The sequence below is a fragment of the Phlebotomus papatasi genome, chromosome 1 (assembly GCF_024763615.1).
Source record: "Phlebotomus papatasi isolate M1 chromosome 1, Ppap_2.1, whole genome shotgun sequence".
NCBI lineage: Eukaryota > Metazoa > Arthropoda > Insecta > Diptera > Psychodidae > Phlebotomus > Phlebotomus papatasi.
Window position 1 is genome coordinate 68,870,129 of NC_077222.1, and position 13,210 is coordinate 68,883,338.

Below are 13,210 nucleotides of genomic sequence, written 5' to 3' on the forward strand. Positions count from 1 at the left end.
CGACATTGACAGTAAAATGCTCACTATATTTCGTTAATTTACGCATTTTCATTGCAATTCTTTTGCAAATTCTCATTTAGCATTACCTCATCTCATACTCGGTGGCACTAGATGAAAATAATATCAGAAAATTGAAGAAATAAAACGAAAATGTGATAAACGGTGAGCAAAAAAACTGTACGATTAATTTCTCGTACAGTTTTTTGCTCACCGTTTATCGCATTTTCGTTTTATTTCTTCAATTTTCATATTATTTTCACCTAGTGCCACCGAGTATGAGATAAAGTAATACGGTAATGGAAAATTTGAGTAAGAATTGCAATGAAAATGCGTAAATTAACGAAATACGGTGAGGCTTTGACGGTGAGCATTTTACTGTCAATGTGATTCTGCCCTAAGTACGAGATTAACTCATCAACTAACAGGAAATATTTTTTTGGCGTCAGACATAGGGGAAATGCTCATAATTTTGTCCAGTTTCTTATTTTGGACACTTTGAGGATAACATTGGACACTAAAAATAAATTGATTAAAATGATGGATTTTTATTCCAATATTTGATGAATAATGAATTCTATCTAAATATTTGTTCTTTTTGGAAGATTTTAACACTAAATACGTTAAAATTTAAATATGATTTGAGTTGAAATTGCTTTGTTGAAAATTCAGTGTGAGCAATTGCTTACGAGAAATATGACAGAACTTCGTGGCTTACTTCAGTCTTATTTAGTTTTGGTGAAGTACTAACAAAGTTTGTTCGCTGTTTTTGAGTGATATTATTGAATATTCATTGAATATTGTGTTGATTCACGTTACTGATGATTTGTATATTTGACCTGAAGTGAGATTTGCCTTGTGAATTATATTTTTCGTGTGAAAAATGGGAAATTTTTTAAGACATTCACCAGTGAGGTGATGATTCTTATTTTGGACAGGTGTTTTTCTCACGAAATTTCGTGAAGTTTTAGCTTTTGTGATGACTAGGTTGGACAAATGCCTGGAGAAACAAAGGAGCATCATCTCTACGAAAGAGATGTAGCGAGAAATGCCTTGAAAGGCTCCCGGAAAGGTCAGGGAATGAGCGAATCCGCACGTACTTGGAGTATCGAAGTCAACTCACTTTAATGAATGATATGAAAAGTTTCCCGGCTTCTTGTGACATTCCACGTTTCCCTTACATGACCAGGAAGAGGACTTGGTAAGATTGGTTCATAAAATGAAGAACAATGGGCATCCTGTTGAGGCGGATTATCTGTCCAAATTTACAGACAAGTTGTAAAAATTAATAACCAAGTTGTCCAAAATAAGAGTCAAATTCACCTCTACATATCAATTCATTTTTAAACGTATTAAAACTAATTTTAGTAAAAATAAGACGATAAATAGCTTGCTAAGTTTCTAAACAACCCTTCTGAAAAGAGAGTAACAAGAAATGTCAATTAGTATTGAAAATATCGCACTTCAAACTTAGGATATCGATGCTTATATGCAGACTGTCCAAAATTATGAGCACTTCCCCTATAACTCTGAAAAATATTGTCCACGCGTCCACGGAAAAGTATGTAATTTTCCAAAAAGGACTCCGAAAATCAGGTCCCAACGACTGAATCTTTAAGATTTTTAAATGAAAATTTCAGATAATATAGTTTAAAAATATTGTACTTTTATGTGCTTAGGAAATAAAAAATAAAAGATTAACTTATAAAACTGTTATAATGAAAAAATACACTTTCAAAGATTCTTTATTTTCAACCTATAGAAATGATATATAATTACATAGTTTTCTAGTGATTTTTAAATAAATACAACTTAAATTGTCTTTTTATGTATATTAATAAAATAAAAGCATTATTTCCACTATTTTTAATAACCCTAAATCCTACAGTAACTACCCGATTGCTGTATAATGTAGGTTTAAAAGTTTTTAAATGTTTCAAAGAAGCTTTTGATGACGAGAGTGTTGCACTTCTTGATATTTTCTTGTACTTCATAAAGAAATCAATTCATGGATATTTTGGTAAATGTGAGGTTATACAACTAATTATTAAAATATACATTTCCATTGAAATAGCCTGATTTGTAATGGACACAGAAAAATATCGAGTGGTACGAAATTTCCTTCATTCGAAGCTTTAAATCACTCCCCTGCTACTGCTAAATATCTTTTTGTAAAACGATTGCAAAATCCAACTCTAAATTCATGGAACTACCCCTTTCTTCGTTGTGTTATTATGAGTGATTGCCAAGAACAGAAGAAAATTTTCTCAAAGTTGTTCAAATGATAGTTGTACTAGTAAATGTTGTTATTCAATTCCATGTAACATGAAACACATTTAGGTAAGGTTTATTTAGGATTTTAAACAGTGGTACTTTCTTACAAGCATTGCTTTCTTACGTTGTACATCTTTGTAATTTCTAGCTAATTTCAACAACGTTTGTGCATAATTAATTCACAGGCACATGGAGTTATTGCAAGAATGTGCCTTCTTTGACAATTCAGTTAGATCTCTCAGGTGTGATAAAAGACAGATGAGAGAGCAAAGCTATGATTCTTTTGGTGAAAATATGGTGACCTTTTTTTCCTAATTAATTCAAGCTCTATGTAAATTCGAGGTGTATTCATTTCCATGCTTTTCAACATTGTACTTTATCCCAATGAGACCTTTTCTGTTCTATCTCCATATTCGAATAACATCAAGGGGGTTGATTACATTTTAAATTGCATTCCCGAGAATGGTTATGGATGGGGGTTGAGTGGAGAAAAAAATCTCCCATCCATCTGTGAGTTTGACATAGAACTGTGATTGATGAATTGATGAATTTGCAATATGAATGTCCGGTGGGAATAAATAGCATAATGCAATAAATATTGGTGACGACAAGCTGACCAACAATGTTATTTGTGTTAATTGCTTAGAAACATGTGACAATTTCTGCAGACATTGGGATCTTTATTCAACATGTGACTCCTTGTTAGAATTAAATTATCTCACGGTTTACGCACAAATGAGTGGAAATAGTTACCATAGAATATCAATTATCTACCGACAATGTTTCATAAGATGTATAGTCCTGTCATGTTTTTTTTCTTGCACCAAGAAGTTCGATATCACTGCATAGCTGAAGCTTATGATAAGATAGTACGATAAATTCTAAATCCGATATAAAACGATATTCAGTTAGGTGATGGAAAAAGTTTTACTCTTTTATTCAGATTCTCCTCTCACCTGAAATATTCGAAGACTTGGCAAAAATTAATTTTGAAATCGCTCAGAATTCTGTTATAAATGTCAGAAATTGATCATTGATAACGAAATATTAAAGGCTTTGTGAGGTAAGGGGAAATGGGGCATCCTTGAATTGGGGCACTTTTAAAATATTTTAAATTTCTCCTATCTTTAACTTGAACTGAGCCTTATCATGACGTAATTTAGTTTCACAATTGATTTGTGGAGTTGAATTATATCGTTGTAAGTTCCAATTTCATTTAAAAGTAAGGAAGATAAGCTCTGTTTTAAAAGTGCCCTAATTCAAAGGAACCCCACTTCTTCTTATTTACTATAACTCTGAAGAATTATAACAATTTTTGAGGCTATGCCTTGGGGTTTTAAAATAGATTTATTTAAAATAGACAAATCCAGCGTTATCTCAAATAAACTTATGATAGCTGAGATTATTTACAGACTGTGAGTTATTTGAAAAATGAAAAGTAAAGGACATCGGTAGGACGAGTTTAAATTAATTTAGAATGTCAGAAGCTCAGACTATAAAGAATCTGAGATAACATAATTATTATTCTTTAATATTCCTATTATTATTACCTTATAAAACATACACCTTTTTACCGAAGACGAATTAATGTCAATGAATAAACAATTCTTAGTCACTAGAATGGGTTTCTTTATAAGACATATAAGTGAAATAGAATTTTTGCTCAAAATACTTTGTCATGGCATTAACAAAAATTTAATAAATTACTCAGACTAAAATGCACTAGGTTTTAAGTTTAATTTCTTAAATTTAATTTTTTTTTAATGGCTTCCCTGTAAAGTTTCGTGTCCTATGACTAGAGTTTTTGCACATTTATGGGTTGTACCGTCTCATGCAGCACAAGTGCAAGAGAAAAGACCTCATTTGTGAACACATACCCAAGTGTTGTTCCACTGTGATCAGAGAGTTTCCCAACATTGAGAATTTCCTCTTACATCCAGTTGAGTCCTTATTTACCAGCCACTGTAAAATCATCTAAAAGAGACGTGATAGTGCACAAGAGCGGATTAAAGTAATGGTATTGTGTTGGAGGTGGAAAAAAGTAGGACATCTCATTTTATGTATACTCCTTGTACCGTGAACAATTTCTCTAGTAATTCAGATTCCATGTAACACCAAATATGTCATATTGTTGTACAAAGGTCATAATATTCCATATGTACATCTAAAATGCTCTATCTCTGAAAAAAAAAGCACGGGATCGAATTGGGAGACACACTGTTTTGAAGAATCAAAACGATAGAACTTCTCTTTTTTTACTGCCTCATCCTAGTTAGTTTTCCTACCAAATGTAGGTCAACATTGGTAAAATTTTCCCCTGTGGTGACTTCTATAGGGACTACGAGAGAGGGAGAAAGAGCAAGCAAAATAAATTGCAATCGTTTGCGGTTTGAGAGAAAGTTATTTTGATTTTAATTCGTACCCCAACAGTTGAAGTACATTCCCATTGAAGTTCAAGTGCTGTAGAAGTTCAGTGGTAAAATAAAATATGTACTTACATTGATGATCCGTGGAGGTATAAATTCAAAATAAAATGGTAAAATTTATTTACATATTTAACGTTCTGTTAGAAAACGCCCTCATCAGCAGGGATTAATGAAAATTCTCATTAAAGTTGTTGTACTTTGTTGTAGATTCATCGTGTGTTTGAAATAAATCTATTTTTGATGATTTTTCATCTCATATTGTGAAAATTTTAATTAAATTTATTACTAAAGTTTTTGGCACCATTATATTGAGAGACCACGGAGTTAATTGAAATATGAAAGGTTCTTTTTTTGCCATAAACTTTTCTCATTTCGCATGATCCGAAAAGCAATAACCACCTCTACACTCAAGAACAAAGGCGGATAAATTGTATTGTAGTTTACGCAATATATTTACCCAAATACTGAAATTAATGTTAGAGTGATACCAGTAACACAAAAAGAGTGTAACCAATTAGCCTGAAGTTGACAATAATTTAAATTTATATATTGAATATTTTATTTATTTAAATTTATTTGAAAACCTCAACCTCAACAAGTTTTTACAAAATGATTCTTTTTTCTTATCGTAAAATTCGTGTGACTTAAGAAAAAGTTAATCTGATAATTCAATAAATATAAGAGTGCATTTACATAATCATTAAATAGTTACGTATTTTCTTAATATTGTTTCTACTATAATATTCTACTATCTCTTTAATCTCTTATTAATTCTGTCCTATTTTCCCCGAATTTTGAGAAAATATATCACTGTAGTTGAGCGTTTATCCATGTACAAATCAAACGGATAAAATATACAACATAAAGTTCATCGGAGGACCCAGTTAACCTTTGCATTATGAATATGATAATAATTTTCTCTAATAAATATTTTTTTTTAAAGATTAATAATACTAAATAATATAACACTGAGAAAAAAAGAGGGTGCGACTAACTTTTTTTCCTCGTAACTTTAACACTTTTAGGTGTAAAAATATATCAACATTTTTTAATGTTAATTTTACACCTTTTTAAGTGTAAAATTAACATGAAAGAATGGTAACTTTAACCCCTAATACACCTAAAAAGCATAATATTTACACCGATTTTGGATAAATAATGCAGGGTAAAATTAACATTTCCGAAATGTTATTTTAACTTTTTCGGATTTCTCTCAATGAATAAAGGTTGTATCCTGTTTGTTATAGTTTTAAATAAAATTTAAATTGGAATGAATAAATTGGCATTATAAACCTGTACTGTTTTACAATTTTATGATTATTTGATACTATTTCAACACTTAACTGTGACAATAAGACTAATCAATGTTAAGTTGAAATGAGTGTAGTGTACTAGCAATACATATGAGATGATTCTGGTAACACCGGTAACACGCACCTTTCTCTCACAGTGGAAACACAATACAAGATATATTTTCAATAATTCATAGACATTCCTCTTGAGTTTTTCACAATACCTTTGTTATACGATTTGTCTCTCTACTCTCCAATAAATGTCCTCGTCTTGAAAAATAGTGGTTCTTGCTGTGAGAAACGCTGGAGATTAACTTTACGACACTCCTCCCAGTTGGGTGGTTAGATCATGCAACAAGAGTGGATGGTTTAATGAGTGGTATTTTGTGTGGGAGTAAGGAAAACACAAGCAAAGTAGATTTTCTTGTAGTAAATTTTCGTCATTTTTTCTCCTCTCAATAAGCTTCACTTCAAGGGAGAGATTAGGGGCGTTTTTAATAGAATTTCTTATATGAAAGGTGGCTTTCGTATGGTATCGCAATAAGGCGTATCTAAAGTCTAAAGGTGTTTTTTTATTACCCAATTTTCTACCGACACAAATCACTGTCGACATGCCAATCGGTTTGATTGACAAAATTTCCATTCAGTGACGATTTTTCCAGGAATTCCTCGATCAAGTGGGAAAAAGAGCTTGAGTATTAGGTGAAATCCTTTTTACTGATGCTTAGTATTCGTTTTAAATTGGGGATTTGGTTGTAATAGAGAGGAAATCTGTGTAACCTATTGTACTTTGATTTTATAGTGTGCAATATAATGAATATATCTCATAATTCACTCACCATAATACCAAATGGACTTCAATATGATCGCCTTTGAGGAAAATCCATGATGAATCCCTCAATACATGGAAGATAAAATGAGTCAGAGGCAAGAAAAGATATTGATGACAGGATTGAGGTAGTCTTCTTGATACCTACCTCATCCACTCTGTAACCACCACCCATTGAAGTGACTCTCCTCGGTAGACGGATGAGAATTCTGGGGGATGAGACATAAGCTCTTCAAACGAATGTTCTTTGGGTGTTACCCGTATCGCCCTGTATGCACATTTGAGTGGCTCTGTGGCGTTCACTTCTCATGAACCACTTCGCCCAGCTACTGCTTCACATATGTATTAGCTCAATAATCCCAACTCATAGACTATCTAACAAAGGGCATGATGAGAGACTGGGTAACAAAAGCGTTCTTTCAGAGCTCCAAGGCTCAGGTGGAGGGATCGTTGCATTAATTCTCATCTTTAAATGAACATATCTATATTATAATTTGATTGAGATTCAGCCCAAATTTCATAAGAAGCTAACTCATGCTCATCATCTTGTGGACTTTTCTAATTAAATTAAGTAATTATGCTGATTAGTATTTCTCGATTATCTAAATTCAGTTTGCGGTAGAAATGTTTTATGTACACACAAAAAAATGCGTGGTTGAAAGGTTAGACATGGTATAAAACCATATTATCATTCACTTGTTTTTTTACACTAAACAATATAGGGGAAGGTTTTGAACCTTCGTGCTAAAAAAGGAATCCAAGATTTAAGATTTTTTACTAAATGCCACACAAACCGAATTAATTATATCACTATGTCAAAAAAATCTCTCACTTATTGGGTTCATAATTCTGACTCACAAAATTCCTGGAAGTCCTTGGATTTTCCTCTACAGGAAAATGAAAATGTAGTAGCATTTTTTACGAATGTATCCGGTACCGGAATGCTTCGTACCATTTCTTCCAACCCCTGTAGGCCTCATTTTCCCCGCAAACGTTACACCGGAAACAAAAATTTGGGCATCACTACTTAAATGGAACTTTCATTTACTTGTTTTCACCATTTGTAGGAGGTTTAACGCATTAAAAGATCAATTTTAAGCTATTTTTCTAACACATGTTTTTTGCAATCGGAAAACCATGTTTTCCCTGCATTCTGACAGTCAGTTCAGAGCTCTGTTAGGTGTGATTCTCTTATAATCACACCTATTGTAATCCTCGGATTTTCTCTGACACCTCCAAACAGTCTTACAGAACATATTTCGGACACAACTAGTTTCAAAAATGACCAGCCATCAATTTAAAATGAAATGTGGAAAGTTTCACTTTAAAACAAGGAAAATTTTATGAAAAATACTCGAAATACATCGAAGTGGCAACAAACCGGAGCCACAACCAATTACTGGTCCTGGCCTAACTCAGGACCCGTTGCCACTCGAGCCTGTTACGCGCCACTGCATTCCGCACTACGAAGAGGCTAAACGGATTCGTTTAACCTCTAAAAAATTCATAGATTTTATTTTTGAAAATTCTTGCATATTTAATTTTTAAATTTTACTTATAGGGAAAAGCTTCCGGGCTTCGTAGACACTATGGCTTCGGAAACTACATAATTTTCTCATATTTCTTTAGTGAGTGTGACCTCACTTGTTAAGGAAATGTGTAACTTAAGACTAACTTCTGAAATATTTTGCCATAGATAGGTCAGATAGTCAGATCCATTCACTGAGAAAAAAATGGGAATGCAATTAACTTTTTTTCCTCATAACTTTAACACTTTTTAAGTGTAAAAATATATCAACATTTTTTAATGTTAATTTTGCACCTTTTTAGGGGTAAAATTAACATGAAAAAGGGTACCTTTAACCCCTAATACACCTAAAAAGGGTAATATTTACACCGATTTCGGATCAATACAGCAGGATAAAATAAACATTTCCGGAGTGTTATTTTAACTTTTTCGGATTTCTCTCAGTGTTAAAAGAATATAGGAAAAAATGTGTTGTATTCGAAACCAGACTTTATGCAAAGCTTAAAAGCTTTCCCCTAATACTGTTACACAAATGAAAGCGTATCAATTTAGCATACTTCTCTACGATTAATAATTTAGGTCTGAATTTCAAACTTAAGATTGTCTGTTTAAATTTACAAAAAAAAATACTCTTTAAAATGTGTACCATTTGAAGCGAACTTTTTACACTGTTAAGTTAGACATGAGATTGCCTTATAGTCGTTAGTATGCTCTATGTAAAATGCACTATAATATAGATTAATTTTGGTAGTGTTCTGGAATTGACGAGATAGATGGACAAATTAATCGCAAACATTTGGCATGGGCATGACTATACAGGAATTTTGAGGAGTGGGGGATATAATAGAGGATTTCCTGACGCAATGTCGCATACCACATGACTTATTAGATGCACTCGACATGACACACATTTTAAAAGGGGTGGTTGGTCTGGTTTTGAAATTGTATATATCGCTGTAGAGCCAAGATATATATGCAAAATTTAGCAATTACTTAGAACATTCCAACTTCATATCTACAAACTCATTCAACATTTAATGCTGATGAAATTCATCAGAGATGGAAAATTCATTGTCAGCAATTTTCCTATTAATCCTACATTCTTCTCTATTTGACTTCAGTCACATGAGAAATTTCGCCCACAATGAAAATATTTCGTACGATTTCGAGGCATACGCAAGCTATTGATTGATTATTGGTCGCTCAATCAAATAAGATGTATCTGCTTAGGTGTCTCATCGTCAAATAATCTTTAAAAAAAATCTAGCTCGTTCTTAAGCATAATTTAAATTTTATTCATATGCCTAAAAATTTTAAAATAAAACTTTATTTTCGCTTTTTGTAAATTTCTTTTTTACTACATTTAAAAAATTCAGGTTTTACATATTACAATTCAGTTTTGTTAGTATAAAATCTAGCAAAGGATTATAGGTTGTAAAAGGGTATGGCAAAACAGACCTAGGGGGAAGTGGAGCACCTTTGAATTGGGATACCTTTCAAAATAGGCATTTTTCTTCTAATTTTAAAAGGATTTTAGTTCCATCTAAAATTAGGAGGAAAAAGTGCTATTTCAAAGATATCCCAATTCAAAGGTGCCCCACTTCCTCTTAATTGGTAGAATGTGTTTAATTATTTATTTAGATTAAGAAAGCCTTTGAATGATCTAACTTTTGGGAAAAAAACTTAGGGTAAAATGGGATGATTTGGAACCATTTACCATTTGGGACACTTGAGATTTTCTCACTGTTTTAGAGATTAAAAAGGAAGAAAAGCTGTTCCTGTTCTTCTTAATCGTCTTTTTCTTCTATTTCACGGTCTTCGTTTGCACTTTGCTCACATGAAACAGTAAGAAAGTCCCAAATGTCCCAAATTAAGGTAAAGTACCCTTACTCGACCGGGTTCCTCTATTCGACCAGTGGGTCAATTTTTGAATATTTGATGGTGAATTTCGTCAATTTCTATGAATTTGTCACTGATTCGTATTATTTAAAGAATAATTGACCTATTAATGTTAGATCATACACAAAATATTATAGCAAATATAATTAAATTGAATAAATAAATCTACCGGTCGAATAGAGGAATCGGTCGAATAAAGGGTACTTTACCTTGTAAATAGGTCCAAGTTACCTAATTTTACCATAAATTACGTAAATACGTAAATCATATTCATATTCGTTTTAAAGTCTTTTATTAATTAAGTTTGGAATTTCAAGATCTTTCAAAATATGCTCTCTAGAGTTGTTTACCCTCTGACCTTGAAAAATCGTTAGGAAGACCTACACAAGGGTATTATTGTATAGACAAAGAGTTACGCGTTTTACTTTTAAATGCCATCAAAATGAAAGATCGTCATCGCAGAACACGAATCAGTATTCAGAAGTCAATTTACAAATTAATATAAATAAACAATATTTTGCAATAAATTAAATTATTATTAAATAAAACAGATCTGCCAATAAATTTTGAATATTAACAAGTTAATACACTTAGAACATCTGGATCGTTCCATCGTAAACTGTGACATCACACAAAGATTTGTGAAATTAATTTCATTCCAATCATCCCTTTCGCGTTGCTTTTTCCTCAATTAATAGTGACAATATCGATGTATTTTTCCAAATATTGAACAGAGGGTAAGATATGAGGGCGAAAAAAAAGGTTAGACTGAGGAAAATAGGTGTTGGGTTATTTTTGCCAACGTAGAAGAACTCGGAAAATCTCTGACAGTTATTTATTTGCACACAAGGCCTCGCTCTACTTTTACCAAACAAATTGAAATGTTGGATGTCTCAATTGATTAAAGGTAAGAATTGACCACGATGGAGGAGTTGGTTCGAGAAAATCGATTGGGTTGGGGAGGAAAATCTGACGTGGATGGGGGTTTATGGCTTAATTGAAAAATTAATCGATTTGATGTAGCGCATAACTCTCTCAATTGACTTCATTTTCACATCTTGAGAATTGCGATTATCCTTAAAGGAAAGGGATTTGCTAAATATTACATGGACATTAACTCTTTGAGACTTATCCCCTTTTACACTATATTGATACATCAATTTCTTCTCATCTTCAAGAATTCTCTCCACATATTTATGTTTAAAACATGTACTGTTGCAAGAAAAAAAATTCAGAGCCATGTGAACAAATAACAGGAAGATCACATGAAAATCAACATACTCTATCCGAGATTTATTACACCAATAATAATTTTTAAAAACAAAATTGATTGTGACGCGAGCATCCGCCGCACAGACACTCAGCACACAAAGACTTTTTATTAAAAAATTCTATTTTTATGCAAAAGAGTTGGTTTTTCCCTATACCACTGACTCTTTTCGACAAACAAAATTACGCTGCAGTAAAAGCTTGATCAACAAAATAATCATTAAATGAAGACCAAAAAAGTGGATAATTTTTTTTGGACCCAGAGCTATTCCTTTACAGAATAATTAGTTAATGAAGCAATTAGTGGTTGCTATCATTGGTGTGTCAGCAAAAGTGGAATCCATCAATGTGCTACATTAAAATTTAAACAGCATTGGAATTTAGTGCCAGAAAATTGATTTTCATGGGAAAATAGCGAAAACCATTTAGCAACGCAGAGTGAGGGGATCATAATTTGCAATGTATACCACATATTGCATCCTGTTGTTCAACATTTTTCCCTCATTTTCAATTACCTTTTTTTTCATTAAATTGAAAAATTCCCTTTTTTAAAATCTGTATTTATTGTCGCCATTTCAGTTTTATTATCGGCAATTGAAATTTTTCTGGTATTTTTTCATTGCTCATTTTTAAATTTACATTTAATACAGTAGAATAAATTTATTTAATAAATAACACTTTTGATCATTTAATTTCATCAGTAGTACAATGATATTATATTTCTGTAAATTTCAATTATGAAAATTAGTAATTCTTTGAAAAGAATTTAACATGTTTTTCAATAAATTAAAGGGAATTTGGGTTTGCAACAGGGGAATGCAGATTAACTCATGAAAAAATCAACTTTTCCAACACTTTTAACCTGAATTTCTAGGCTTCAACAGTGGTCAAACTTTTTAGAAAGAAAAATTAGTTGAGAGATTGAAAAATTTATGGAATGAATATTAAAATTTCTTTTTAACTTTCAATAAGTGGTTGTTCATATACGTAAAATATTCGAGTTGAGCACTATGCAATATCTCAGCAATTGGACAGTGCACCATAATACATGGCACATCGGAAACCTTTGAAAACATGAATATTTCACATAGTTATGGGGGAAATGAGACATCTTTGAATTAGGGTACATTTTCAATAAGTTTTTTCTTCTCATTTTTAAATGGAACTGGACTATAAAGCCTTAGTTCGTTTTAAAAATAGGAGAAAAGGGACCAATTTCAAAGGTACCTCAATTCAAAGGTACACCACTTCCCCTTAATTTTTTTCTAAAAGAAATTGACCACTAAGAAGCTTGGAATTGGAGCCGTGAACTCTAGGAACTGTTAAATTTCTCTTGGGATGAGGGTGAATTTACCATTTAAATGAGAATTATCATACTGAAATAACTTTAGTGAGAATAGTCATTACATTAGTTAATTACAAAGCAAATTTGCATAATATTTAATCACTCGCATTTGGACGTTACAAATTTTAGATATGTATCAACTACTCTGAAATTACTCTAAAACGTTCAGTATTATTCTCAATAGGGTAAAGTGGTACAAGTTGGACAATGGTACAAGTTGGACAATGATACAATTTGGACAGGGTTTTTTTTCTTAATAAATTTAGTACTTCATTTATATTTGTATATTTTTAATGCTTTGGTTTTATAATTTGGTTCCTTGTGCTTAAAAACAAATTTTGTACTGTATTT

The 13,210-nt window shown here is 31.9% G+C and overlaps 1 protein-coding gene across 18 annotated transcripts in view; it reads left to right on the forward strand.

The window, feature by feature from the left end:
- LOC129798743 (dorsal-ventral patterning tolloid-like protein 1) overlaps positions 1 to 13,210 on the forward strand; it is a 152,386-nt gene that overhangs the window by 108,513 nt on the left and 30,663 nt on the right. The gene's annotated exons all lie outside the window — the stretch shown is intronic.